The sequence below is a fragment of the Mirounga leonina genome, unplaced genomic scaffold (genome assembly GCF_011800145.1).
Source record: "Mirounga leonina isolate KUSES-001 unplaced genomic scaffold, KU_Mleo_1.0 Mir_179, whole genome shotgun sequence".
Lineage (NCBI taxonomy): Eukaryota > Metazoa > Chordata > Mammalia > Carnivora > Phocidae > Mirounga > Mirounga leonina.
The window spans coordinates 7,111,098-7,138,336 of record NW_023270466.1 but is presented as its reverse complement, the minus strand read 5'-3'; the positions used below and the strand labels follow the sequence as shown (position 1 = coordinate 7,138,336).

General features: G+C 37.9%; 1 pseudogene; it reads left to right on the top strand.

Annotated features, from left to right (window-relative positions):
- Window positions 1-12,279: 12,279 nt before the first annotated feature.
- LOC118023371 lies at window positions 12,280-12,794 on the top strand (annotated as a pseudogene).
- The last annotated feature ends 14,445 nt before the right edge of the window (window positions 12,795-27,239 follow it).

Genomic DNA, 27,239 nt, shown 5'->3' with positions numbered 1-27,239 from the left:
CATTTTTACTTTATTAAAAGGTTGGTCACAGATGTTGGCGGGGATGCAGAGAAAGGGGAACCCTCCTACACTGTTGGTGGGAATGCAAGCTGGTGCAGCCACTCTGGAAAACAGTATGGAGGTTCCTCAAAAAGTTGAAAATAGAGCTACCCTACAACCCAGCAATTGCACTACTGGGTATTTACCCCAAAGATACAAAAGTGGGGATCAGAAAGGGTATGTGCACCCCGAAGTTTATAGCAACAATGTCCACAATAGCCAAACTGTGGAAAGAGCCAAGATGTCCATCAACAGATGAATGGATAAAGAAGATGTGGTATATATATATACAATGGAATATTATGCAGCCATCAAAAGGAATGAGATCTTGCCATTTGCAATGACGTGGAGGGAACTGGAGGGTATTATGCTGAGCGAAATAAGTCAAATAGAGAAAGACATGTATCACATGACCTCACTGATATGAGGAATTCTTAATCACAGGAAACAAACGGAGGGTTGCTGGAGTGGGGGGGGGAGGGATGGGGTGACTGGGTGATAGACACTGGGGAGGGTATGTGCTCTGGTAAGTGCTGTGAATTGTGCAAGACTGTTGAATCTCAGATCTGTACCTCTGAAACAAATAATGCAATATATGTTAAGAAAAAAAAAAAGAAGATAGCAGGAGGGGCAGAATGAAGGGGGGGAAATCGGAGGGGTAGATGAACCATGAGAGACAATGGACTCTGAAAAACAAACTGAGGGTTCTAGAGGGGAGGGGGGTGGGAGGATGGGTTAGACTGGTGATGTGTATTAAAGAGGGCATGTTCTGCATGGAGCACTGGGTGTTAGGCACAAACAATGAATCATGGAACACTACATCTAAAACTAATGATGTAATGTATGGGGATTAACATAACAATAAAAAAATTTTTTAAAAAAAGGTTGGCCACAATTTCAAGAATGGCATTGAATTTTCTATGATTCTAATAGAGAAATTCTTTGTCAAAGTAATTTTCATTAAGGCTATCATGATAATGCTTAGTTTAAATTTTCACTACACGAAGTGAATATGAATATTACATTCATGAATCCATGAATATTACATGATGTTACAGACAACATTTTATATTACATTATCCTGATGATATTGATTCTCAGACATATATATCCTTGCTTATGGGAAACAAAAAGCTCAATGTTAAAATGGTGATAACTGCAGAATTTATGATGCTTCATTGGAGTTAGGTTTTAGAAAAAAGTATCTGGGTGTGTTATTTATAACCAATTTGCATTGTCCTTTCTAAACCATGATTGTTTGTTTTTCTACTCTCTCCTTCTCTCCCTCCCTTCTTCCTTCTTTTTTGCTTTGGTTTTTTGTTTTGTTTTGTTTTGTTTTGTTTGTTGTTCTTTGTTTTTGCCACTGGGTTATATTAGATCACTTTCCCACCTGTTGCTGCAAGTCAGGCATGTGGCACAAAGTGTGGTCAAGCACTTGCCAAATCTTCCAGGCACGATGTTCTCTGGAGATTGAAAGCTTGGGAATTGCTGAAGATAGGGCAAAAACTGTTGGTAAGAAATCTTTGGGATCTTTTCTCTTTAGCTAGAGAGTTTCTAAATTCAAAGCATTACATCTTTGCTGTTGTACTACTTTGAATTTAGAAACTCTTTAGCTAAGGGGCACAAGAGAACTTTCTGGAAGGATGGAATGTGTTGTGTTCACTGGGATGGTAGTTAGGTAGATGTATACTGTTGTCAAAAGTCACAAATCTGAATTTTATTGTATGCAATTATTATATCTCATTAAAGTTGATTTTAAAATAAAATATTGCTGGTAATAATAAAACAATAGCAACAGAGGAAACAAAACAGCAAGTAAAATATCGATAAAAACAAATGTAAAAAAATTCGAAGTAGTATATACGATGTAACCAAGTGAAGAAAATGTTATTACTTATATGGTAACAGATGGTGAGCATTGAGTAACGTATAGGATTGTGTATTATTATGTTGTACCCCTGAAACTAGTATAACATTGTATGTGAACTGTACTTCAATAATAATTTTTTAAAGAAGGAAAATGTTATTACTTCATCATGTGGCTCTAGAATCCCTTCTAGGGAGACAGCTAATATTGGGACATTGTGCAGCCCTCACCACTATCTGTCTGCTGATCTCACTGGATATCCCATTATCCCAATGGATAACTCTGTACCCATTCAACGATAACTTCCCATTCTCTCTTCCCCAGCTCCAGAATCCGTTACTACTCTGTGAGTGATTTTTGAGTTGTGATACACTGAAAAAGGGGTAGAGGTGTAAGTTAGCACAGGCCAATGTGGTGTTGCATGTGAGGAAGCCAGGACATGGGAGACAGAGACAGCCAAGAGAAGGAGGAGTCCCAGTCCTGCCTCAATCTCAGGACTCAGGGGAGACTGTAAACTCTTACAATGTGTGAAATCGGAGCATCAAAGCAATTTAATCCTCTTATGCATCAGAAAGGTTTCCGACTGAAGATGAGGTTACAAAAAGCACTTGCTGGTTTCTGCAAGGCTTGCAAAATTCATTTATTTATTCAATAAATATTGACTAAGCACTTACTATGTGCCAGGCACTGGGATGACAATAGTGCCTAAGACACATTGCTCACGCTTAAGGAGTTTACCATCTAGGAGGAAGACAGTAAACAAAAATGCCCGAAGCTTTCTTTTTCTTTTCTTTTCTTTTTTGAGTAAATAGAAGTTTATTAAGTGAAGATACAGAAAAAGCTCTCAAGAGTGAGAGGGGTCCCGACAGGGTTGCCCATCCCCAAAGCTTTCAAGTTATAAGTAATTGCATTTGTAATTAACACAAAGATGAATAAAATTCTCAAAGAGTTTGCAATCTACTGGGGATGCAGTTGGCTGTGAATAACCCTTAATACACAAGTGTGTTCTATAATATTTTTCTAGTAGCAGCTAATATATCCTTTCTTCTTTGAGGCTTTCTGGATGTCCATCTTTATAAGTGGACTTAATCAATCCCTTATCTGTTCTAGTGCCATTTGCACCAGACTTTAATTTTGGATAATCACATTGGATTTAAGTTATTGATGTTCTGGTCTTCCCCACTACACTGTCATCTCCTCAAGGGCAATTAGTTTACTCAACTTGGCTTCATTTGATTTAATAAACGTTGGCTGAGAACTTGCCATGTACTGGGCACACTGCAAAATGCTAGGGACCCAAAGATATATATCTCCTTAGCTCTCGGTTTCATACTTAAGGAAGCTCACTTCCAGAAATTGTAAAGGACTGAGGGAGGAAACTGAAGAAGGGGGCCTGGGGAGGAAGGTTTTATAATGGTGTGAGATGAAACAAGCAAGGTCTGAACTAGGGCCAGGGAAGCAGGAATGGAAAGGAGGGAATAAATTCAGAAGACATGCTGGAGATAAGGATCTCCAGGATTTGGCAATTCATTGAGTATGGAGGAAAGTGGAGGCAGAGTTGAAGACAGTGGTTATTTTTCCCCCCCTCTGGTTAAAAGCAAATAAAAGGTTGATTCTGCTTATATGAGAATATACCTAGAATAGGCAAATTCTTAAAGACAATAAGCAGAATAGAAGTTACCAGAGGCTGGGGGAGGAGGGAATGGAGTTCACAGTTCCTTTCTGGGTTGATGAGAAAGTTCTGGACATGGATAGTATTGATGACTGCACAAAATTGTGAGTGTACTTAATGCCCTTGAATTATACACTTAAAAATTATTAAAATAGGGGCACCTGGGTGGCTCAGTCAGTTAAACATCTGCCTTTGGCTCAGGTCATGATCCCAGGTTCTTGGGATCGAGCCCCGCATCAGGCTCCCTGCTCAGTGGGGAGTCTGTTTCTCCCTCTCCCTCTGCTGCTTCCCCTGCTTGTTCTCTCTCTTTCTCTCTCTCTCTCTTTCACTCTCTATAAAATAAATAAAATCTTTAAAAAAAAGACAAAATTTTAAAAATGATTAAAACAGCAAATTTTATGTTATATATATTTTACTGCCATAAAAACTTGAAAAAAAAACAAGTGAAAGGATATATTTTTAGATATACAATCAGCAAAATATTTTACACATCAGAATCATTCCTAATTGCAGAATGTATTATCACCATATAGAATTTCAATTATATGACACATTGTATATTACTACATACTTTTCTGGCACACTTTATATAATTAACTCACATGTGTTCACTGAAGAGTATTGTACAGTTGAGCCTTGGACAACACGGGTTTGAATGGCATGGGTCCACTTATGTGCAGATTTTTTTCAGTAAATATAGTACAGTACTGTATTTTTTCTTCCTTATCATTTTCTTAATAACTTTTTTCTCTAGCTTACTTTAGCATAAGAATGCAGTATTAATACATATAATATACAAAATATGTATTAATTGACTATGTTATTGATAAGGCTTCTGGTCAACATTAGCAGTTAAGGTTTTGAGGGAGCCAAATGTTATATGCAGGTTTTCGAACTTCCACCTTGTTCAAGGGTCAACTGTATTCAGTGCTATACAGAATGTGAAGAAATGACTTGCAAAGAGGGACAATTTCACTTTTAAAAACTATTTGTTGAGTGCCAAATTTCACACTCCATCTCATTTACTCCTCATACAATCATGAGGGAGGTACTAGTTTCATTTATAAATGTTTTTTAAAGCTGGATTGTTTTTAAATAAATCAGCATTTTTCTGATTCATCATTATAAATTGATGTGCAAAGCTACTGAATCTTTTTCAAAACCAATAATTGTCTACTGCATCTTTATGTAGCTAAACAGAGTTTTGAGAGTTTCTAGCATGAAGACCGTATTTCAAAGTTACAGCTGCGGTAGTGTCTACTTACATCCATAAATTCTCTTTCTCTTCTATGACACTAGAAGAATTAGTGTCATATAATAAGTCTTGATCATTGGCATGTCTCTTTATGAAGTTCTTTGGTTTAATTTTTATTTTAAAGTTGTGGTTTGTTTAGGGATGCCTGGGTGGCTCAGTCTGTTAAGTGGCTGCCTTCGGCTCAGGTCACGATCCCAGGTTCTTGGGATAAAGCCTCACATCAGGCTCCCTGCTCAGCGGGGAGCCTGCTTCTCCCTCTCCCTCTGCCTGCCACTCCCTCTGCTTGTGCTCACTCTCTCTCTCTCTCTGTCAAATAAATAAATAAAATCTTAAAAAAAAAAGTTTTGGTTTGTTTTGCCTCTTGTAAATTTTGTGAAATAGTTTTATTTTCTTATCCTTGAAATTTATATATTGCCCTACATATTCCTTTCACTTAATCTACTAAACTGGAGAAAATTCTTAGAATCTCCAAATAATAGTAAAAATGTTTGTCATATAGTTTTTAAGTCCAGACACAGAAAAAAAGACAATATCATTAAGCCTATTAATCATCACACTTCCACTCCATGAAAGCCACACAAATATTGGCAGTAAGGACAAGGATCATTCAAAAAGAGCCAGAGAGGTTATATTTAGGACATAATTTTTCTTACTTTGGCATGTGCACATTTGAAAATATCAGTGCTTAGGCGCACCTGGGTGGCTCTGTCGGTTAAGCCTCTGACTCTTGATCACAGCTCAGGTCTTGATCTCAGGGTCATGAGTTCAAGCTCTGTGTTGGTTTCCATGCTGGGCATGGAGCCTACTTAAAAAAAAAGGAAAGAAAATATAAGTGCTTAAACTAAGTTATTTATAATATTCATTCACTTTATGACTTTTAATTAAGAGAAATTTGCAATGTATTGCCTAATACAGATTTAGTGTTTTAAGAGATCAGATATTTCCACAGCAGTGCTTGCAGATGTCAGAAGCACTCCAGTGTAGGTCAGCAAGGGAGAGCTGCCAACCGTCAGGGGGTCTGCTGTTGTTTTATGCATGTTAAACTTAAAAAAAAAATGATTGTAACCTTCACGAATGGGCAAATCCATAGAGACAGAAAGCAGATCAGCAGTCGCCGAGGTCTGGGGAGAAGGGGGCATGAGGAGTAGCTGCTTCAAGAATCCCGGGTTTCCTTTCGGAGTGATGAAAACGCTCCGGAGCTAAATAGGGGTGATGGTTGCACGGCATCCTGAACACACTGAATGCCACTGAATTTTCACTGTCACGTGGTTAAAACAGTGACGTTTATGTTATACGTATTTTACTACAATAAAAAAGTAACCTTACTACAAAATGATAATTTTAAATTACATACAAGCATAAGAAGGAGATAAACATCACCAGCAATCCCACTACCCAGGTGGAACCAGTGTTGCCACTTGGGTGACTATCCTCCCAGTTGTGTTCCTATGCACGTAATTATGTTTCTGTCTTAGTTAAGTAACATAAAACAGAAAGACAGGAGTTCTCTGGAGACCATGGGCAGAAATGCAGCTGGGCCTCAGAAAAGGGCCAAGGCCTCTGGGAGCTGAAGGGTCATCGAGAGGTTGGGCAGTATGCCCTGTTCTGATCTCTTCTCTGTGGGCTCTGTGGGTCAGATTTCGTCTTTTCTTAGTTATCTTTCTTCACTTCTCCATCCACATGGCAGATTGCTGCCCCATAGCTACTCAATGTACCCGCTGACATGTCAGCTATCCACAATTGGGCTGGTTCTCTCAGACCCAATTCCAAATTCTGCTCATGTTTTTTTGGTCACCTTTAGCCAAGGGATTCAGGTCAGGCAATATGAACAAGAACTAATTCAGATCATTTGCTCTGAAAAATTTTGAGACAGAAAGATATCATCTGCTTTAGCTATTTTCCAAGGCATGAAAAAATCATAATGATAATAACAGTTTATTCTAGAGGAACTTTAACAATATATTGTACACATACAGTTGAAAACAATTTTCTACATTAGTAGATATGTCACAACCAATGGCAAAAGTAGGTGTGATTTTATTAATTAATTAAAAAGTTGATGTATACTATATTTTCAGTGAAGTCATCAATTTGGCACTTCAGATGGAATGCTCTGGAATTATTTTTTCTTAATTTATTCTCTGATTGAAGGTCCGGCAGCACTTAGGATGCACGTTCATAGGAGAGGATTTTAAGTAAGTATTCCTTTTTTTTTTTAAGATTTTATTTATTTATTGGGGAGAAAGAGAGCATGAGCAGGGAGGAGGGGCAGACGGAGAAGGAGAAGCAGACTCCCTGCTGAGCAGGGCTTGATTCCAGGACCCCAAGATCATGACTTGAGCCGTAGGCAGATGCTTGACCAACTGAGCCACCCAGGTACCCTAAGTAAGTATTCTTTTTAACTGAAAAGGGCAATTTGGGGTTTTGTTAAAAACAGTTTCATTGAAGGATAATTTACATTCTACAAAATCCTCCTATTGTAAGTGTACAATTCAGTTTAATAAGTTTATGAAGTTGTGCATCCATCACTACAATCTCATTTTAGAGCTTTCTCTTCACCCACAGCAGACCCCTCTGCCTAATTGGAGTCAATCCCATTTCCACCTTTAGCCCAAGGCAACCACTAATTTATTTTCAGTTTCCATGAATTTGTAAAAAGGACAATTTTATAAAAATTTTTATAGACTTTGTGGAGCCCTCACATCATCATATACAAATAATGTTCAATTTAATGAGTGACAGATAATAATTTCTTATTTGATCTTCATTAGAATATGTACTTCATTCACTAGCCCATTTTTCTACCGTTTTGAATTTTCATTCAAAATTATACTTGCAAATAGTTAAAGTATGTAAGTATGTATTTATGGGGAGTGATCTCATTTTTAAGTCCTCCTGAATTATCCCCCATCAGCTGCTGCTCCCTGCCCCTCTCAGCTCTGTCCTTTTTTCTGCCAGTCACCATCTGGAACTCATGGGCTCTAGAATAGGATGCTGCTTTGTCCACACAGGCCCAGGGAGCATGAATGAGGAGCCAGCCAGACTTTCCTTTCTGCCTTGTTCCATATTGTTCATATGACTACTACCCATGCTTCTGAGGATACACCATGCTCACCAGATGTTTGGAATTATCACATAGGAGAGGAAAAATTCAGAAGTATACACTGAAAAGTCTTCCTGAAGTCCTAGGTATAAGTGCTGAAGGAGCTAAACCTTCCACAGGGACTCCTCCTCTTTCCTGTTTGAATCTCTTTCTTCTCTGTTAAAGTATCTCCTTCTAAACCCTGTCATACATAGATGTCCCCCACCCCTGCCACTTTCCAAGAAACTCTAGTCCCAGCACATAAGGATTGGTCTTACTGGAGATCCATACCTCTCTCTCAGCAGTCTAAATGCTCAAGTATGAGTTATTGGAATTATACTCCAGAGAAGAGGGCCTGAAAACCAAAGTTGGTGGTGGCTCTCCAAGTGTCAGAACAGGTGGGCATAGGTGTGAGGGAAGACTGGTGCTCCAATCTCAGGAAGAGTGTCAGTATCTGTGGGTCACTTAAAATCAAGTTCTCTTGGGGCGCCTGGGTGGCTCAGTTGGTTAAGCGACTGCCTTCGGCTCAGGTCATGATCCTGGAGTCCCTGGATCGAGTCCCGCATCAGGCTCCCTGCTCGGCAGGGAGTCTGCTTCTCCCTCTGACCCTCCTCCCTCTCATGCTCTCTGTCTCTCATTCTCTCTCTCTCAAATAAATAAATAAAATCTTTTAAAAAAAATCGACTTCTCTTGATATCTCTCCTCCAGTGGAAGTTGAACATATCTTTTATTCTCTGGACTGTCCAAGCTAACTAATGAATAAAATACACAAATACATTATCATGTTCATCATACCATCTCCCAAGGACAAATTTTAATTCTCAGAAGTAGTGCAGTAAACCCTTGAGGAGGAAGAGAAGTATTTTCCTGCTGAGTCATAATTTATAAGCCACTTCTCAATCAATAAAATCTGTCCTGTGCATTATTTACTGCACAGATATAATATAAACAGTATTGGTTCTTTTCCCTCATCCCCCCCCTCCACTCTCTGCTTTCAAATTATGACCTCTCAGGTCTTCTAGGAAGACAAAGAAAACCTAGTTAGTTCATAAACTGTACCTTTTACGCCTGCTCCCTTAGCTGTATTAGACCTAGCTGAGGCTGTAAAATCAGTACTCGTAAGTTCTTGACTAAATTCTTGGCCAAGGCCATACTCTGTCTAGGGAGGATGAGAGGTTATGATTTCATTCTTCTAGTTGTAAGCACAAAAATTATTATATGCTCTTAATCTACATGAATTTTACTTACTTTATTTACTAAACAACTCATAGTGGTATTTTGTTAGTCCTGTCCAGGGATGGTTTCCAACTATCACCAACACAATCTGTTGATAAGATAAAGCTGAGTTTATTGCTTGGCTTGGTAAGAACCACATCTCCTCAGAGCTTTGGCAGGGTCTCAAAGAGGGGAAGGTCAGGCCAGAATTTATTGAGAATTTGAAGTTTGTCTTAAGATAGGTCTTTCAATACAGGGATTTGATTAGAATCGGGTAAAGATCAAATAAAACAGTCAGGATTGGTGGAAACAATAAGGACTGGGCTGAGGCTAGGGCTTCAAAGAATTGTAGGGCACAAACTGCCTGTTGATGTCGTCTATTGGAGACTTTCTTTTGGGAAGTTCTGTGATGGACTCTCAAAGCTTGCTGGGGAAAGCAACTCCCAGAAAAGTAATGAAGACGGAGGAATAAAAAAAAAAATTATGTAATGTAGAGAATAAGGTAAGTGAAGTAGTTTCAGTTCTCAGTGTCCAGGGTGGGTTGGATGTAGATGGGTTTGGTTCTCAGTCCCTTTCCAATCTCTCCAAGTGAGTTAAACTGTTGAAACAGATAAATTCCCAAATGTATGATGGCTCAACTGTGAAAGAACTTTACTTTTCACTCAGGTTAAGTCCAAAATAGGTGTTCCTGATTAATATATGGTTCTCCTCCTTGGGGAAAGAAGGACTCCAGCTTTTTAGAAACTGAGCTCCATTATCTCTTAAGGCAATGACCCCCATGTTTGAGCAGTCACCAGAATCACCTGGAGGTTTTGCTAAACCATAGGTTGCTGGGTCTTATCCCTAAAGTTTCTTGTCACATGACCCCACCTAGATACACAGAGAGCTAGAAAATCTTATCCCTTTGACTGAAAAAGAATTTTTGTAGAAAATGAACCTTATTGTACAACTATCCAATTCTCTCTAGCCTATCATGTAACTACCAAAACTCCAAGAACACCCATCTTCCCACAAATAGAGCATTCTCAATTCCTCCCAAGACCCATCCAATTTACTACATCCAGGTGGTACACAGTCCTCTTGATGAAACCCAAAAGTGACTCCTCATGGTTTATAGACTATAAAGCAGAAAGTTGTCTGCTCTACAATATATAATGGTGGACCAAGGACAGGATAAAATGCCCATTCAGACAAGAAAAATGAAGAAACACAGCAGTCATAGCAATTTGTCCATAGCAATGACAAAATCCTGCAGGGCAGGCATTGATAGTGGTGGGAGAGCAGTTCATTTAGTGGATTCCAAGCATGTTGTCTAGAAAGAACTCCCTTTGGCCATAATCTCTGTGACCCCTTGTGGTCATGAATTCATTGTGACACTTAATAGGCTTCTGATCTATTTGCATCCAGGCAGTTCAATGTGCTTATAACTGCACCCAGGGCAGAATTCTGAAGCCTAAATCTATTTCTCCATTTCTTTGCCCCCTATTGCTCTCTTAATGGGGACTACATTGAGGCCTTTTGAAACAGTAGATGAGAATGCTGCATTCTTTTTTTTTTTTTTTTAAGATTTTATTTATTTACCTATTTGGGAAAGAGAGAGAGTGAGAGAGAGAGAGAGCACAAGTGGGGGGGGTGTAGGTGGATGAATAAGCAGACTCCCTGCTGAGCCTGGGATCATGACCTGAGCGAAGGCAGACACTTAACCAAATGAGCCACCGAGGTGCCCCATAATGCTTCATTCTTGAAGGATTGTTGCTTTAGGTATATGTTTTGGTACCAAAGACATCTTTCAGTCTTGTCTCTTACTGTTGGGGTCTTGCAGTCAGTTTCTGCAACCCTTAGAAGTCCCAAATGTTTGGATTTTCTCTATTACCTTCCATTTCTGCTTACAAGCTGGCCAGTTCTTCCCAGATGTCCATCTTTTTTTAATAATAACTTGCTAAAAACAGAAAGTAAATGTTAGCATACACTATCATGCCAAATCTTACCAACCATTTCCACTAAAGCTACCGACTCGTAGACTCTGGTCTTTCCAACTCATCAGTTAGACAGTTTTGCCAAATATGTTATGGCTGCATGAACTGAATCTGTGTTTATTTGGCTTTTGATACTAGCTTCTTTAACTGCTTCCCCTCATCACTAACTGAGCTTCACATATTTTAGATTTTTGTCCTATCAATATCATATTTCTAATACTAATTTCTGTATTAGTTAAGGTAAATCTGGCTGCTATAACAAATGAACCAAAAAATTTAATAGCTCAGTCATGATAGATGCTTATTTCTCATTCATGTACAGTTCCACAAGATTCTTAATTGCTGGCAGCTTCCATCATTGTAGTGATAGGCCTGACTGGAGCTCTGCTATCTCCTAGGCTTCAGTGTCCTTGGTTTGATTCTCTGCATCTAGCTTACAGTCAGAAGAGATTGTGGGTTAGGCATATCCTCTTCTTAACATTGCTGGTCTGGAAACATCACTTCTGCTCACATTTTGTTATTGAGAATAAGTCACATGGCCATACCTAGGTGTAAAGAATGAGAAAACATTAGTCACTACCTGAGTAATCCCTTTGTGGCAAAACTCTACACTGTGGAAGGGAAGCACAAATCTGTGGTGGCCATCTAGTTGTGTGTCACACCAGCAGCCCTATCATTAGAACCATCCAGTCAAAATCTAACTTGGATATAGGTATTCTACCAGTTAAAATGTCTTTGGACTGTTAGTAATATATTTCAGAAATAAGAGTGACTTAAACAAGATCAGAGTTTATTTCTCTCTCACATAAGACATGCAGAACTGGGCAGTCTTCCTAGATGTGGCTGTTTCATCAAGTCATCCCAAACTCAGATTCCTTCTACCTTTCTGCTTTACCATCCTTAGCTCTTACCTTCTGTTTTTCAAAATGGCTGCTAGGTCTCTAGACATCACATTCACATTTCAGGCTTGAAGAGGGAAGAAGGGTGAAAATACAGAAGAGTCTATTTTTTAAAGAAGTTTCCTGAGATTCCACTTAACAACATTGGTTGATATCTCATTAACAATGACCATATCTAATTTCAAGGAAGGATGGTAGATATAGAATTTAGCTAGACACAATGATACACCAACAATATAGGCATTTTATCATGAAGAAAGAAGGGGAGGTCAAGATGGAGTAGTACACGTGAGAGCCTCGCCCTTAGCGAATTGTGGATGATTGTGGTGGGGTCTTTATGATGGTACCATAGGTGCTGGTATCTTTCAAGCAATCAAAGTTTTTTGCAATTCTCCAGTGGGAGTAAACCACAGACTGTGAGGGAGTTTGACAGGTATTAAAACCAGGGCTCTGCAATTGGGAGGTAGCTTTGCAGTTTGGGGAGGTTTATTTTCCATGATTGACTGCAGTATGGTTCAAGTTAGAGGGAAAGAAGATCCCTGGAACTCCATCACAAGTGGTGCCTTAACAGGAGCCATACTGGCAGCAAGAAATGGACCAGTGGTCATGGTTGGGTCAGCTGCAATGGGTGGCATTCTCCTAGCTTTAATTGAAGGTGCTGGTATCTTATTGACAAGATTTGCCTCTGCACAATTTCCCAGTGGTCCTCAGTTTGCCGAAGACCCCTTTCTGTTGCCTTCAGCACAGTTACCATCCTCACTTTCTGGAGACTATTGACAATATCAATAGGACTTCTTTCCTAAGATTTTTTAGACGAATGAGCTATAGTTCAAGAAGGAATTTCAGAAGGTAAGCTAGAGTCTGTTTTTAAAACCACAGGTGGGACAACTATGGCCAAATAGGCTTTGAAGAGACACTTAGCTCTTTTTTCTATTTAAAGGAACATGGGGGATGGGACACCTGGGTGGCTCAGTGGGTTAAGCCTCTGCCTTCGGCTCAGGTCATGATCCCAGGGTCCTGGGATCGAGCTCCATGCCAGGCTCCCTACTCTGTGGTGAGCCTGCTTCTTCCTCTCCCTCTGCCTGCCACTCCCCCTGCTTGTGCTCTCTCTCTCTCTCTCTCTGTCAAATAAATAAAAATCTTTAAAAAAGTTTATTAAAAAAATAAAGGAACATGGAGGAGAGGAGAAGCAGATGTTAGAGGATAATAAATTTATTTATTCACATCTGGATTACATTTGTGATAAAAATAAATGTCTGATATCTTTAAAAGAAAATCTAATAAATGCTTAGAAGATGAAGGACCAAAGGGCAAACAACAATGAAACGTGACCCTCATTTCCTTGGGGACTTCTCTGCCTGGTTTTGTGTATTCTGTAAGTCAAACAATAAAAAACACCTGGAAAAAAAAAAAAAGAAAGAAGGGGAGAATAGATATTTGGGTAGTCAGATAGTGCCATAGTGTCATTCTAAATATAGAAAGGAGGAACATGTAGCTTCTTGCTACATATCAGGGTAATAATGGTTCAAGATGGCACATTGGGTACTTTATTCCCTCTGGTTAATCAAATGAATAGGGTAAGTGTAAAAACTACAAATATTTTTAGTGTGTGTCCTTTTCCAAGAGTCAAATTCCAATTTATAATGTCTAAATTATTAGCAATTAACATCCCTATTTGTGTGTTGAACAAATTTCCTATGCTTCAATCTGGTGTTTCCCCAACCACACCACACATATTCACTTATGAAGTGTGTCAGTTAATTAGCACATGTTAATTTAATCTCTACAATGTACTCTACAACTTGAAAGTTGCTGGAGAAAATGAAAAAAAGACATAGGACACAAGGACCTTGAATTCAGGGACTATTAAGTTGAATATATAAGATCAAATAATATTCTAATACATATCAAAAGACTTACAGGTTTTGCAAACTTTCAGATCTATCAAATCTACTCAGAAAAATACAAACTGAGGAAATTATCATGGGCATATGGAAAGAATTAACTATAAGCATGGTCATTAAAGTATTGATTATAAAAACAGTAAACTAAAAAACTGCAATTTCAATAACAGGGATTGCTCCAGAAATTATGGTGCTCCCATGCAACTGAATACAATGTTATCCAGATGACTGTGAAAGAATACTTCAACATATAATACACATTCATGATTTATTGTTAGGTGGAAAACATACATCTTACTGAAAAAGATGTACTTTTTGCATTGTCAGTGTTGTCTATAAGCTAGCTCCCTCTTCTCTGAGAACTGTCCTTCAGATCACAGAGACCCCAGTCCACCTTTTTACCAGTGACTTGTGTCTGCTGATTGGATCTCCTGGCCCAAGCTGGGCAACCAAATTCTGCCTTTTAGTAATTTGAAATTGAGATTTGCAAATGCCAGTCTGTTTCTATTGGTGACTTGAATACAGCATGAATAACTCAGGTGCTGGTTTACAGTGATGTACATTTAACCATATATATGGGGAAGCAAAGAAGTGTATCTATAGAGAGAAAAGAATGAAGCACATCTATAAGGAGGAGAACTGAGGCCAGAAACCATGTGTTTTCAGAAGGTTCTGATGACCAATTCTAGGTTCTAACCCTGACTTTGGAGTCCATTAGACACCCTGTTTCCTTTTAATAATTCTCTTTGTTCTCTAAGCTGGTCTGACAGGCTTACTGTTACTTGCAACCCACATCAGATCTCCTATTCAAAACCAAGAGTAATTTCTAAGAATATAGGAATACCATCATTGCTTATTAGGAGGTATCTGGGCATTTGTGACAGTATATAGGGCAAATTGATGCTAAAAATTGTTTCCTTATACTCGTGACTTGATGAAATTCTCATGGGCAAGGTTCTTAAAAACATCTTGGGGAATGAATGCTCTTTTGGATGAAAAATGTACCTGGTTTGTGCAGATACTTTCCTCTTGTTAGAGCTTAAAAATCCCTTTCAAATATTGTGGGAAACCATTTCCTCCCTAGATTTGTCTTTGTAAGAGGACTTTTTGGAACTCAAGTTTGAGTCTGTTGCCAAACAGAACATTGAGGAAATTATTTTGGAGAATTTTTATAGTAAAATATCTTCCTGTTACCCTCAAAACAAGTGATCAGACATTTTTATCCTATTTCATCTACATCTATTTGCAAAGCTATTTTATTTGCACTTTTATCTGTGAAGACATCATTTAAAAGGACTTACATTATGCTCAGTCTCCCACAATAACTAGAATAGAAGATTTTGTAGCAATCAAGCAGCTTGAAATGCTCTTATTGATATGCTTTCAAAGTGAAAAAAATCTTGCTTTGTCTTACTCAGGTTTTAATTTATCTTGAAACTTTAAAATACATTTTAAAAAGAGTCAGGTTTGAAGTATATATTGTTAAAAAAGAGACAAAAACTCAAATAGAGTCACTTGTGCTAAGTCCCACATCACCAAACTGAGACTTAATACCTAACTTAATTATAGTTTCAACCTCTCCCGGGAGTGGAATTTTAAATCAATCTGGAATTATCTGGTTAGCACTAGTGAGATAATCTTTCTAATAGGCCCTTGCTATCTTCTAAAGGAAGGTGACCTTGTCACAAAAAATCCATTCTTGGCTACTAACTTTCTTATCCTTCCCCCCTTCTGCTTAGAAGTCATTTTGTACAACTCCTTGGAGCTCCCTTCTATCTGCTAGATGGAATGCTGCCTGATTCATGAATCACTGAATAAAGCCAATAAGATCTTTAAAATTTACTCAGATGAATTTTGTTTGTTTAACAATATTGGTGGCAGTGGTGGGATCTAAGGGAAACTTCTGTTGGCTTTAGGGACAATGAGAAACACAGGCACTGGTACCCACGAACCCTTTGCATTCTCTTTCTTTTTTTTAAAGACTTTATTTATTTATTTTAGTGAGAGAGACAGAGAGAGAGAGAGAGAGAGAGAGAGCCTGCATGTGAGAGCATGAGTGGGGGGAGGGACAGAAGGAAAGGAAGAGAGAGAATCCCAAGCAGACTCCCCGCTGAGCATGGAGCCTGCCTCTGGGCTCATCTCACGACCCATGAGATCATGACCTGAGCTGAAACCAAGAGTAGGACGCTTAACTGACTGTGCTACCCAGACACCCCTGAATTCTCTGTCCTCCTTGCCATTTCTGAGGGTCATAAGTAAGTTCCTCTCCATTCTGAACTTCACTTTCTTTCTGTCAAGCTCACAATCTAATTGGCTTTCCAGTCCAGGGCTTAGCATGTCAGCTTGAGCTGGCAGATGGTTCCACCTGGAACCCGAGTCTCTAGCCCTTGGTTAAGTCTGTAGTTCTGCATTTGATTGGAACCTTCAGCTCTTGGTTCAGTTCCAAGATTCCACATTAGGAAGTATTGGTTGTTCAATCTGCAGTCCTCATTTGTTTGGATTTGCTGGTTCAGTACTTTCTCCAGTCCCTAGTTCCACGTTGACAATTGCTGGTGATACACTCATGAACTCTACTGGCCAGTCCACAGTAACATCTCTTTGGTTACTGCTGATGTGTTGATGTGCACATGTTTATCTTGTTTTGTGTAAATAAAATTAGTGGGCATGGGTCGACTTAAAAGCTATTAAAATGCTAACCGCTTAACTCAAAGACTTCTGTGTTAACATAACTTGGTCATGGATTGGGTTAGATTGACACTAGGTCGCCTGCCAACCTCAAGAAAATTTCCATGCAGTGAGGCACACTGTAAAACACCACACAATCCCCAACTCAGTGGCATGCTCCTCTTAGGCATTAATTTGGCTCTGAGAGACTCAAGGCTTAGCTAAAGAAATGGGACCCTTAGTTCCAAAGAGTTGAGCATGCCACCTTCCAGCACAACTGTTTATTTTATATCTAAGAATTGTGGTCCCGGAAGCTGTAGATATCTACAAAAATGGCAAAATCTTACTAAAATTTGTGTCCTGAGAACTTAGCTTGATAACTGTCAGGTTGGAGGCCCCAATATATGGCTAGACAGAAATATGGGTTAAACTCCATTTGTAGCTAGGGTCCTGCCAACCCTCAATCTAAATTATAATGGCCAATATGAGAAATGATTCAATTAGACAAGATCATTCATTTAAGAAGTGAACTTCAAAGCAAGGGCTCCCAAATCAACAAATAGAATGGGACACCTATTTTAATTGGCATGCAGAAGCCTCCAAAGGCTTCAAAATTCCAAAATAGCTTTATTGAAAGTTTCATTGCAAATGGTTAATGAAAAGTTAAAGATATAAAAAGTACCTAAAATAAAAGACTATAAGACTGACTCCTACAGTTCCCTTCTTCCTTCCTTTTTTTTTTTTTTTAAAGTACTATTCTAGTAATCCTGAGTTGTCTTTCCACTCTGAAGACACTACAAGACATAAAAGTCCACCAAGTCAGTGGCCCTACAGATGCCTCCATATTTATCCTTGAAGGAGGACCCCATAGGGCCCCTCCTAGGATTGATGGTATTCTTGAGGGATTTTCTGATACACCATGATATTCCTTTAAACAGCCAAGAGGAAATTAAAATTAATGGAAAACTTTGCCAAATTTTGATAGATATCAGAGCTTGCAGATGAGATCCTGAGAAAATTGGCAGAAGCCAATCAAGGGTAAATGGAGAAGGGGGAAGATGGTGGCAGAGTAGGAGGACCCTAGGCTTGCTTGGTGTCACAAATACAACTAGATAACTACCAAATCATCCTAAATACTCCAGAAATCAACCTGAAGCCTGGCAAAACAAACTCCACAACTAAAGCTAGAGAAGAGGCCACATCAAAGAAGGTAGGAAGTGCAGAGACCTAGTTTAGGGGAGAAATGGATCATGGGTGCTGCAGAGGGGAGGGAGCCATGGTCACAGAGAAGGGTGAGAGAGAGGAACACAGAGGGGGACACACAAGGAGAATGTTATTGGCTTGGAAAGTGAGAGGGGCTGAATTTTGAGACTTCTTGCAACCAGAGAGTCTTAAAGCCTGAAGTTGCTAACACCCCCACCCTGCACTCTTGTGGAATTGCCCTTCTCAGTCAAGCTTACCTCAGTCCCAGAACAGTGGGTCCCCTCCCCTAGAAGACCAGCACAAAAACCTACCCCTACCATGTCTCCTGACCAGAAAGTTTTACATGGCCTTGGTTCCCTCATTTCACAAGGTGACCAGAAGACACATAGTTAAAACTTATAATTTTCAGGCCAGTAACTAAACACTGCCCACAGAAGGCAAGGAGAGTTTCCACATGACTGGACTGAAGGCTAGAATAGCCAGAACACAACAGCAGAGTGCATGTAGCACACACTGAAGATAGCCCCTAATGTGCTAGGCCCTGACCGCTTCTTCATAAGGCCATTCCATTCAGGAGCAGGAGACATAACTGGCTCCTCTAACACACAGATGCAGACAAACACTTAGACAAAATGAGAAGACAGAGGAATATATCCCAAATCAAAGAACGAGATAAGACCACAGCCAGAGATTAAGCAAAATAGTATAAATAATATGCCTGATGGAGAATTTAAAGCAATGATCATAACGATACTCACCGGACTTGAGAAAAGAATAGAAGACAATGAGACCCTGACAACAGAGATAAATGAGTTAAAAAAGAAACAGATGAAGAGTGCAGTAAATGAGATTAGAAACATACTTGATGCAATAAACAGCATAAACAGGAAGAAGAGGAATGGATTAATATCCTAGAAGACAAACTAATGGAAAGCAACGAAGCTGAACAAAATAGAGAAAGAATTATGCAAAACAAGAATAGATTTAGGGAACTCAGGGACTCCATAATAGTAACATTCTGGCATCCCAGAAGAAGAGAGAGAAAAAGAGGCAGAAAACTTATCTGAATTAATAGCTGAAAACTTCCCTAATCTGGGGAAAGAAACAAATATCCAGATCCAGGAGGTATAGATAATCCCCAACAAAATCAGCAAAAATAGATCCACACCAAGATATATTATAATTAAGCTGGCAAAATATAGCAATGAGGAAATAATCTTAAAAACAGCAAGACAAAAGAAGACAGTTACTTATAAGGGAAAACCCACAAGGCTATCAACAGATTTTTCAGCAGAAACTCTCCAAACCAGAATAGACTGGCATGATATATTCAAAGTACTGAGTGGGAAAAACCTGCAGCCAAGAATACTCTATCCAGCAAGGCTAAAATTCAAAATAGAAGGAGAAATAAAGAGTTTCACAGACAAAAACTAAAGGAGTACATCACCACGAAATCAGCCCTGCAAGAAATACTAAAAGGGACTCTGTGAGTGGAAAAAAAGACCAAAAGTGACAATATGAGGGTAAGAAACACAAAAGCAGTAAAAATGAATATTTCTATTAAAAATCAGTCAAGGAAATCACAAAATAAAGCATATAAAATATGACAACATATACCTAAAATGTGGGGGGTGGGTGGGACAGGAGTAAAAAATAGATTCAAATTTAAATGACCATCAACTTAATACAGACTGCTATATTAAGAAGATGTTACATACAAACCTAATGGTAACCACAAATCTGAAACTATTAGTAAATATGCAAAGAATAAAGAGAAAGAAATCCAAATATATCACTAAAGAAAACCTGCAAATCATAAAAGAGAGAAAGATAAGAAAGGAACAGAGAATATCTCCAGAAGAACCCACAAGTCATAAAATGGCAATAAATACATATCAATAATTACTTTGGAAATGGACTGAATGCTCTGATCAAAAGACATAGGGTATCAGAATGGGTAAAAAACGAGTACCCACCTATATGTTGCCTATAAGAGATTCATTTTAGACCTAAAGACACATGCATATTGAGACTGAGGGGATGGAAAAACATTTATCATGCAAATGGCTTTCAATGAAAAGCCAGAATAGCAATACTTATGCAAGACAAACTAGTCTTTAAAACAAAGTCTGTAACAAGAGACAAAGGTGGACACTATATAATAATAAAGGAAACAATCCAACAAAAAGATATAATAATTGTAAATATTTATGCACCCAACATGGGAACACCCAAATACATAAAACAGTTAATAACAAACATAAAGGAACTAATTGATAATAACACAATAATAGTAGAGTACTTTAATACCCCACTTAACATCAATGGACAGATCATCTAAATAGAAAATCAACAAGGAAACAATGGCTTTGAATGGCTGGACTGGATGGGCTTAACAGATATATTCAGAACATTCCATCCAAACTTAGCAGGATGCACATTCTTTTCAAGTGCACACAAAATTTCTTCCAGAATAGATGACATATTAGGTCACAAAACAGGGCTCAACAAATTGGAGAAAATCAAAGTGGTACCATTCACCTTTTCTGACCACAAGAAAATTGGCAAATACACGGAGGCTAAACAATAGACTACTAAACAATGAATGGGTCAGCCTGGAAATAAAAGGAGAAATAAAAAATACTTGGAAACAAATGAAAATGAAAACACAATGGTCAAAAATCTTTGGGATGCAACAAAAGTAGATCTAACAGGGACATATGTAGCAATACAGGCTTACCTCAAGAAGCAAGAAAAATTGTAAATAAATAACCTTACCTTACACCTAAAGGAGCTAGAAAAAGAACAACAAAGGAAGCCTAAAGCCAATAGAAGGAAGGAAATATAAAGATTAGAGGAGAAATAAATAATATAGAAACTAAAAAAATAATAGAACTGTTTAATTGAAACGAGGAGCTGGTTCTTTGAAAAAATCAATAAAATTGATAAACCTCTAGCCAGGTTTATCAAAAAGAAAAGAGAAAGGATCCAAATAAATAAAATCAGAAATGAGAGAGGAGAAATAACAACAGGCATCACAAAAATACAAACAATTATAAGAGATTATTATGAAAAAATATATGCCAAAAAACTGGACAATCTAGAAGAAATGGGTAAATTCCTAGGAACATATAAATTACAAAATTGAAAGAGGAAGATATAGAAAATCTGAACAGACCAATAACCAGCAAAGAAATTGAGTAGTAATCAAAAAACTCCCAAAAAACAAATGTCCAGGACCAGATGGCTTCCCAGCCAAATTCTACCACACATTTAAAGAAGAGTTAATACCTCTTCTTTTTAAACTATTCCAAAAAATAGAAAAGGAAGGAAAACTTCCAAATTCATTCTATGAGGCCAGCATTACCCTGATACCAAAACCAGATAAAGATAGCACAAAAAAGAGAAGTACAGGCCAATATCTCTGATGAACATAGATGCAAAAATCCTCAACAAAATACTAGCAGACCAAATCCAACAATACATTAAAAAAATCATTCACCAAGATCAAGTGGGATTTATTCCTGGGTTGTGAGTATGGTTCAATATTCACAAATTAATCAACATGATACATCACATTAACAGAATAAAGGGTAAGAACCATACAATCATCTCAATAGATGCAGGAAAAGCATTTGACAAAGTACAACATGTATTTATGATAAAAACCCTCAACAAAGTAGGTTTAGAGGGAACATACTTCAGTAAAATAAAGGCCATATGGGGCACCTGGGTGGCTCAGCCATTAAGCGTCTGCCTTCGGCTCAGGTCATGATCCCGGGGTCTTGGGATTGAGCCCCGCATTGGGCTCCCCGCTCCATGGGAAGCCTGCTTCTCCCTCTCCCACTCCCCCTGCTTGTGTTCCCTCTCTTGCTGTCTCTCTCTGTCAAATAAAATTTTTTAAAAAAATAAATAAATAAAATAAATAAATAAATAAATAAATAAATAAATAAATAAATAAATAAAATAAAGGCCATGTATGAAAAATCCACAGTGAACACCATCTGAAATGGGGAAAAACTGAAAGCTTTCCCTCTACAGGCAGGAAAAAGACAGGGATATTCACTCTCACCACTATTATTTAACACAGTACTAGAAGTCTTAGCCACAGCAATCAGACAGCAGAAACAAATTAAAGGCATCCAAATTGGCAAGGAAAAAGTAAAAGTTTCACTATTTGCAGATGACATGATACTATATATAGAAGACCTGAAAGACTCTACTAAAAACTGCTAGAACTGATAAACAAATTCAGTAAAGTTGCAGGATATAAAATCAATGTACAGAAATCTGTTGCATTTCTATACACCAATAATGAAGCTGCAAAAAGAGAAATTAAGGAATCAATCCCATTTATAATTGCACCAAAAACAATAAGATACTCAGGAATAAACCTAACCAAAGAGATGAAAGACCTCTCACTGATGAAAGAAATTGAAGATGACACAAAAAAATGGAAAGACATTCCATGCTCATGGATTGGAAGAACAAATGTTGTCCTACACAAAGAAATCTACACATTCAATGCAATCTCATCAAAATACCAATAGCATTTTTCACAGTACTAGAACAAATAATACTAAAATTTGTATGGAACTACAAAAGACCCCAAATAGCCAAGCAATCTTGAAAAAGAAAAGCAAAGCTGGAGGTATCACAATTCTAGACTTCAAGTTATATTACAAAGCTGTAGTAATCAAAACAGTATAGTACTGGCACAAACACAGACACATATATCAATGGAACAGAATAGAAAACTCAGAAATGAACCCATAATTACATGATCAACTAATCTCCAACAAGGCAGAAATGAATATCCAATGGGAAAAAGACTGTCTCTTCAACAGATGGTGTTGGGAAAACTGGATAGCAACATGCAAAGGAATGAAACTGAACCACTCTTTTTCACCATACTTAAAATTAAACTGGATTAAATACCTAAATGTGAGGCCCTAAAAACCCTAGAAGAAAGCACAGGCAGTAATTCCTCTGATATTGGCCATAGCAACTTCTTTCTAGATATGTCTCCTGAGGCAAGGGAAACAAAAAGAAAATTAAACCATTGGGAGTATATTGAAATAAAAACTGCACATAGAAGGAAACAATCAACAAAACTAAAAGGCAACCTATGGAATGGGAGAAGATATTTGCAAATGACATTTCCAATAAAGGGTTAGTGTCCAAAATATTTAAAGAACTTATAAAACTCAACACCCAAAAAACAAATAATTCAATAAAAAAATGGGCAGAAGACATGAATAGATATTTTCCAAAGGAGACATAGTGATGGCAAATGGACACATGAAAAAATGCTCAACATCACTCATCATTAGGTAGATGCAAATCAAAACCACAAGGAGATTATCACCTCACACCGGTCAGAATGGCTAAAATAAAAAACACAAGAAAGAACAGATGTTGGTGAGGCTGAGGAGAAAGGGGAACTTTCTTGCACTGTTGGTGTGAATGCAAACTGGTGCAGCCACTCTGAAAAACAGTATGGAGTATCCTCAAAAAGTTAAAAATACAACTACCCTATGATCCAGCAGTCTCACTACTAGGTATTTACCCAAAGGATACAAAACTACCAATTCAAAGGGATACATATACCCTGATGTTTATAGCAGCATTGTTTATAATAGCCAAATTATGGTAACAGAGCAAGTGTTCATCAATTGATGAATGGATATAGAAGATGTGGTAAATATTACTCAGCCTTAAAAAAGAATGATTTTGGAGAACCTGGGTGGCTCAGTCAGTTGAGTGTCTGCATTCAGCTCAGGTCATGATCCCAGGGTCCTGTTATCAAGCCCTGCCTCGGGGTCCCTGCTTGGCTGAGAGTCTGCTTCTCCCTCTCCCTCTGCCCTCCCCCGCTCCCTGTGCCCACACTCATGCTCGCTCTCTCTCTCAAATAAATAAATAAATAATATATATATTTTAAAGAATGATCTCTTGTCACTTGAATGACATGGATGGAGCTAGAGAGTATGATGCTAAGCAAAATAAGTCAAAGAAAAACAAATGCCATCTGATTTCACTCATGTGGAATTTAAGAAACAAAACAAATGAGCAAAGGGAAAAAAAAAGAAAGAGAGGCAAACCAAGAAACAGACTTAACTATAGAGCATAAACTGATGGTTACCAGAGGGAAGGTAGGTGTGAGGATGGGCAAAATAGGTGATGGGGATGAAGGAGTGCCCATGTTGTGATGAGCACCAGGTGATGTATGGAAGTGCTGAATCACTATATTGTACACCTGAAACTAATATTACACTGTATATTAACTAATTGGAATTTAAATAAAAAATAAATTCTTACCAGAGTCAGCTCTCCTGAATCTCTGTCTTCAGTGCCCAGTAGAGAGGAAAATAAATTTTTACATTGTCCCTTCCTTTACTGCTTGTCCCAACTGAAAACTGACAAGATAGTCGAAAGGATTTTTTTTTTAAAGTAGATTTGTGGCCAGAAATCACCTCAATTGGAAGAGCCTGATAGGACCTTTTTTTTTTTTTTTTTTTGGTCTTCACTAGGCTAAATGCACACAGAGGCAAAGAAAACAAAAGAACTTCTGAAGCTTTTCTGTGTGAAAACATTCTTTGTTTTCTAAATCTAGAACACAAAATCCATGTATCTTTTCCCCATCTTAGATAAAAATCTTCTCAAAGATATAAAGAAGTAAAGTGAGGATAATGCAGTTGGATGGGTAGATTAACCTATGATGTAATTTAAATTGCAACCCAATTTCTTGAGGAATTAAAAAATAATATTTTTATCTTTAAAAATCTTTGTAAAACTAGAAATGCAGCTCCAGAAACAGTTCAAATTCCACCTATCCTTTTTACCAATCCCCAAACCTCCCTATTTATCTTTTTAAAAAACCAAAAAACAACCCACCAATAACAAACAAACTTGTGTTGTATAGTTTCTGGTCTTAGGAAACAAAAGTCCTTCTAAGAGAAACTTGCTTTCTTTGTCAGTTGTTTTGAGATGCAAATGTTCTACCTGGTCTTCTCCAGGAACACCTCTGGGTCATCTCTTTGAAATACAAACTTTAAGGAGGTAATTTTTTTTAAATTTATTTATTAGAGAGAGAGTGAGAGAGAGAGCGCAAGAGGGGGTAGGGTTAGAGGGAGAAGCAGACTCCCCGCCGAGCAGGGAGCCCGATGTGGGACTCGATGCCGGGACTCCGGGATCATGACCTGAGCCGAAGGCAGTCGCTTAACCAACTGAGCCACCCAGGCGCCCTAAGGAGGTAATTCTTATCAGAAGAAAAACAAAGGGGATTGGGAATGTTATTTGAAACTTAGGCAAAAATCTTAGGGGTCTTCTCCACAAATATTAGTAAAAAGCTTTAGCCATCTGAGCAGGTAACCTTAACTTACTCCATCTGACAAAAACAATTTGGATCCAACTTCTTTTATAACTTTAAACTAGTTACTAGTTTAAACTTAAACTGTTTTGTAATATTGTACCTCATTCATGGCTAAAATTTTAGAATGGGAGCTACTTGAAGAGTCCCACTTTGTGTCTGTATGTGTGTTTATGTGTGTCTATATATATATTCATGTGTTGTAGATGTGTGGTATTTTTCTACCTACAGATGGTATAGCCAAAATTAATTTGTAAAAGAACTCTATTTAATTGGCTTAAAAAAATTAATGATTCCCCAAACTCTGAGAAATATAGAAACAAACCCAAATGTTTTTCAACTTTATATAATCTAGGTTTAATTATTAGTAAATCAAAGTAGTTTTAAGTTTGTTGGTTTAATTAAAACAAGCATATCTTTAGAGTAATCAGCATTAAATATAATACTTTTATTCTACCTAGGTTTAGTAAAGGCCAATTAAGTTCATGTTACCTCTTTAAAAATTGGTCAGCAAGAAAAATAGCTTGGGATGATGGCTGACTTAACTTTTCAGGGGTGGTCTAAACATAATTGTTAAGAACAAAGGATTTAAAGAGAGTAGTAGGATAAGTATTTCTAGGTGAACTCTTCAGCAATAATGATGTTTTATGGTATGCCTACTTAAATAGTTTCTAAAATTGTTTTGGATACGTGAAACCTTAAAATTATCCTGAAATAAGTTAAATGATGAATATTCATTAAATATCCAAATCATTTTCAGATAAAATAAAATATTGAAACATTAATCACTGAACATAGTTGTATCCATTTTTGGGTTCCTTTTACAAAAGAAGTAAAGATATTTCAGTCTATTAGTAAACATGTTTTGTGCCACATTGGAAATAACTATGAGGAAGAATATCATTCTAGAAATTATAAAATGTATTTATAAATTTGCCAATCCACAGAATGCTAATATAAGGACAGTACACAATTGCCTACTTCTTAGTTTTTACCAGGAATTAAGGATTGTAATGGTTGAATATTCTTTAAGGTTTTTTATTTTTATTTTTATTTATTTTATTTTTTATTGTTATGTTAATCACCGTACATTACATCATTAGTTTTTGATGTAGCATTCCATGATTCATTGTTTGCGTATAACACCCAGTGTTCCATTCAGTATGTGCCCTCTTTAATACCCATCAGCAGGCTAACGCAGCCCCCACCACACTATCCTCTAGAACCCTCAGTTTGTTTCTCAGAGTCCATAGTCTCTCATCGATCCTCTCCCCCTCTGATTCCCGCCCTTCATTTTTCCCTTCCTGCTATCTTCTTCTTTTTTTTTTTTTAACATATAATGTATTATTTGTTTCAGAGGTACAGGTCTGTGATTCAACAGTCTTACATAATTCACAGCGCTCACCATAGCACATGCCCTCCCCAATGTCTGTCACCCAGTGACCGCATCCCTCCCATCACCCCATTCCAGCAGCCCTCAGTTTGTTTCCTGAGATTAAGAATTCCTCATATCAGTGAGGTCATATGATACATGTCTTTCTCTGATTGACTTATTTTGCTCAGCATAATGCCCTCCAGTTCCATCCAATTGTTGCAAATGGCAGGATTTCATTCCTTTTGATGGCTGCATAATATTCCATTGTATATATAGACCACGTCTTCTTTATCCATTCATCTGTTGATGGACATCTTAGCTCTTTCCATAGTTTGGCTATTGTGGACATTGCTGCTATAAACATCGGGGTGCATGTACCCCTTCAGAACCCTACATTTGTATCTTTGGGGTAAATACCCACTAGTGCAATTGCTGGGTTGTAGGGTAGCTCTATTTTCAACTTTTTGAGGAACCTTCATACTGTTTTCCAGAGTGGCTGTACCAGCTTGCATTCCCACCAAGGGTGTAGGAGGGTTCCCCTTTCTCCGCATCCCCACCAACATCTGTTGTTTCCTGACTTGTTAATTTTAGCCATTCTGACTGGTGTGAGGGGGTATCTCATTGAGGTTTTGATTTGGATTTCCCTGATGCCAAGCAATGTTGAGCACTTTTTCATGTGTCTGTTGGCCATTTGGATGTCTTTGGAAAAATGTCTGTTC